The sequence below is a fragment of the Spinacia oleracea genome, chromosome 4, assembly GCF_020520425.1.
Source record: "Spinacia oleracea cultivar Varoflay chromosome 4, BTI_SOV_V1, whole genome shotgun sequence".
Taxonomy (NCBI): Eukaryota; Viridiplantae; Streptophyta; class Magnoliopsida; order Caryophyllales; family Amaranthaceae; genus Spinacia; species Spinacia oleracea.
Window position 1 is genome coordinate 126860494 of NC_079490.1, and position 4082 is coordinate 126864575.

At 33.7% G+C, this 4082-nt stretch overlaps 1 long non-coding RNA gene across 1 annotated transcript; it reads right to left on the reverse strand.

The window, feature by feature from the left end:
• Positions 1-441: 441 nt before the first annotated feature.
• On the reverse strand, positions 442-3124 carry LOC110787971 (uncharacterized). Its single transcript, XR_002533212.2, has 3 exons — positions 2242-3124; positions 1810-1870; positions 442-902 (listed from the first exon to the last, which is right to left on the reverse strand). It is a non-coding gene; the product is annotated as an uncharacterized lncRNA (long non-coding RNA).
• Between the last annotated feature and the right edge of the window lie 958 nt (positions 3125-4082).

Consider the following 4082-nt stretch of genomic DNA (forward strand, 5'->3'; position numbering starts at 1 on the left):
AAAAGAATTTTTAGAGAAAAATTCTTGGGTGTAATTGGGGTGCGTATAGGTTGTGAGTTACAATAAGTGTTGTGAACACTTGTGTATTATTTATCTTTTCAATTAAAGTTTTGCACGGTATTTAGAGATTATAACACTTGTCGGATAATCAATTTGTGTGTGTGTGTTATTTTAAATGTTATTGTTATTCCTACTAATCTAATTCATTAGGAAAGTTGCATAATTTCCTAACAGGAACATGGTGTCATTTTATGCCTATATGTTGATAATATGTTAATCTTTGGAACGGACATGATTGGCATAAATGAAACCAAAGCTTATTTAAGTTCTTGTTTCAAGATGAAAGACTTAAATGAGGTTGATACTATCTTAGGTATCAAAGTGAGAAAAATAGTGGGGGTTATACTTTTAGTCAGTCTCATTATGTTGAGAAGATTCTTAAGAAATTTGAGCATTTGACTTTCAAAGAAGAAAATACTCCATATGATACTTCATGTAAGCTTAGTGTGAACAGTGGAAGAGCGGTAGCTTAGCTAGAGTATGCTAGTGCAATAGGTAGTTTGATGTATGCTACTCATTGTACTAGTGTAACACTCCCAAAATTTGGACCTTTTATATAATCAAAAACCCTGTTTTTATTTCATAAAAATCATCCTCCAAACCTTGGGCGTGTCACTGCTACATTTATTCTCCATAGAAAATAAATGCAAAGCAACAAAACAATTTAAAAATATTAAAGTCAAAATTAACTAAGTGGTCTAAAAGGTGGCCCGTAAAAACGTTACAACCAATTCCCATAAAATGAATAACAAAATCCAACTTAAAACTGAAATAGAAATTGTCTCTTGACTAGGTGGTTATTCTAAGCGTCTCCTCACTCGTAGCCAAATACCTTTACCAACCTGCAAAAATAAATAGACAAGAGACAAGAGAGACGAACTCCCAAAAATCAGATAAACTGAGTAATTCCAACCCCATCACGTAAAATAAATAATTTTAGTTTTGAAAACGTTTTGAGTATATAAAAAAAATAAGTAATCAAACAACAAGTACCAATTTAATAATTCCATTATTAACTTATCACATAAGATCAATATTAATTAAGTGAGGGAAAAAGAACGCTAAGGGTCACGCGTAACCCTTGAGAATGGCCAAGTAAGATGAGTACAGAATGTCTCTAGTGTGCACACCCTTCACTAATTAACTATGGGTCTCTGCGACCGCGCACCAAAAGAATTAGGAGGAAGACTAAGCAGAAAGTTTAATACAGAATAATAGAAACCTACTAGAAGCCTATCGGGTCTCCACTAAAGTGCACCGATAGAACAACATCTAGAAGGACAACTTGTTCCTAACCCTTACGGGCTTTTCCCTCTGAGATTACACTTTACATAATTAGTATTTTAATAAGGTCCAAATACACAGACGACCAACTCAAGGATCAAAACAATATAATTAAGTAGCCACATGAAACCGAAATATAACCGGTCCGACCTTATTACTAGCAGCATCATATTAGTCCACAATACAATTAGTTCACCTACGTAACTCTTTAACGTGTCATTATACTCAACAAATAATGACTAGTTGACCACTATCACCCACATTCACATTTGTGCTCAAGTTACTCAATTTTAGTAATTCAGTTCACAGGAAGTAAAGTAAATAATGATACCCATACTATATATACCCGTATACTCAAATCACCTAGTTCATATACGTAAAACTTAATCTCCCTATCACATAATAACACATAGATATGTCCAAAATATTTAACGGGACCTAAAAATAATGGACATTGAAAATTACCTTGAGCGCTCACGTACTCCAAACTAGTAGTTCCCTTGCGTATTAGTTAGGTAGTCCTCGTCTAAGATTACACAAAATAAATGAACCTATATTAGACTTATGGTTTAACCTTTATTACCACGGAGTAGTGACACTCAGTTACTAGAATAATGCAACTTTATGAAGAGCCCTATTCCTCACGACCAAAATAACCAAGTTTAATTGTGTTGATTTAAAACTTTCAAAAGAATAATTTAAATTGCTATCACAAAACACAAAATAGTTGAAGGTCATAAATTCGGCCAAAACCATTATTTCTCAACCCAAATTAACACAAAGCTCAGACTAAAATAAATAATTAAATAGATTGCTACAATTACTTCTAAAAAAACAAATATGCTACTACCGAATTGGAAAAAAGATACAAGATTGAAAAAGGGGAGAATATACAACCTGCGACCAACTCAATTGGTTGAGTAGCTCGCCGCGGTAGCTAGCACAGGCAGGAAAACAACACAAGGGTACCGAGGAGAGATGAATGATGGTGATTTTTAGGTTTTGATATTCAGGCAACGGAATTCGTACTCAGGCGGAGTAATTTACGGTGAGATCTAACGGGGGTGCTCAATTTGTATGGTGATCGATGTGGTGAAAATAAGGATGATGACTTTGATTGAAGGTAATGACTGCAGAGGAGGGTGAAGGGAAATGAGGGTTTCTTTTTGAGAAATGTTAGTCATGGCAATTTTATGTTTAGGCAATATTTATATGTTAAGCAAATTAGTTTAGATATTTTAGAAAATTTGTTAACATAAAATCAGAATATCAGTTTTAGAAACTTATTTTATTAAAATCATAAAATCATTTTTTTTTACCCATAATATCAGATTAAAATATAAAAAACTACTTATTTAATACTTCACGAAAATATTGGGTATTACAACTAGACCTGATATTCCATTTGCAGTTTGCAAGCTTTCAAGATTTACTAGCAATCCTAGTACAGAGCAATGGAAAGCAATTGGAAGAGTTTTTGATTATTTGAAAAGAACCAAAGGTTATGCTTTGTACTATGGAAATTTTTCGGCTATACTTGAAGGTTACACAAATGCTAGTTGTATATCTAGTGACGGGGATAATAAATGCACAAGTGGTTGGATTTTTATGCCCGGTGGTGGTGCTGTTTCTTGGGCCTCAAAGAAACAAACTTGTATTACTCATTCCACCATGGAAGCTGAATTTTTGGCTTTAGGGGCAGCAGACAAAGAAGCGGAATGGTTAAGAAATATGTTATTGGATATAAAGTTGTGGCCACAACCCATGCCAGCTATTTCTTTGCACGTCGATAGTGAGGCAACATTGTCTAGAGCTTATAATAAGATTTATAATGGTAAGTCTAGACACATCAGTTTGAGACACGCATATGTAAGACAGTTAATATCGGACGAGATTATAACTGTAATTTATGTAAGGTCTTATAACAACTTGGCGGATTCTTTCACCAAAGGACTTCCGAGAGAAACAGTTTATGGAACAAGCCGGGAAATGGGCTTAAGACCTATTTGATTAATCAGCAACAATAGAAACCCAACCTTTTGTTATTAGTACCCATAATAAAAGGTTCAATGAGGTAATAAAAATTGTTGATAACTGATTATGTCACACTAGCTTATCAATTATTCTAGTGTATGTTTTAGGGCGAGTTATATACTCTTAATGAAATTCTAGTGAAAGAATAATTTTACCTATGTAGAAATAAGAAGTGGTGCCGCTTCTAACAAATGTTTTAAGGTCAAACTTTTGTAAATGTCTATGAACCAGGTGGAGCACATGGCCATAATAGTGCTACCTTGTTTACGAACATGTTAAAGGACGTTTGCATGTGAGGTTTTTCTGATTCTAACATAAGAAGTTTTGGCTCAAAAGCTTTTAGCTGCCATAAGTTTCATTAGTATTTTGAATAACTGTCACTAAGTGTAAGTTCAAATCGAAAGATAATTTCATGTTTACACATTCTGTCAAATTGAACTAAGTGGGGGATTGTTAGATAATAGTCTTTCAATTTTTACTTGTGGGAGTATTCTCCCACATGGAAGAAATATGTTGTTTTGTATATCCTTAAATATACCCATGTGCATCATATATTGAATATGTGGTGGCTTGAGTTATAGGGCCAAGTGGGGCTTTGAGCTTGTTGTGCTAGTATTGGATTAGTAATATGGCTATATATTATTAATCAAGACTTAGCACTTATTTATTTAAGGATGTTATTAACGTTTAATCTTTTGCGGTTA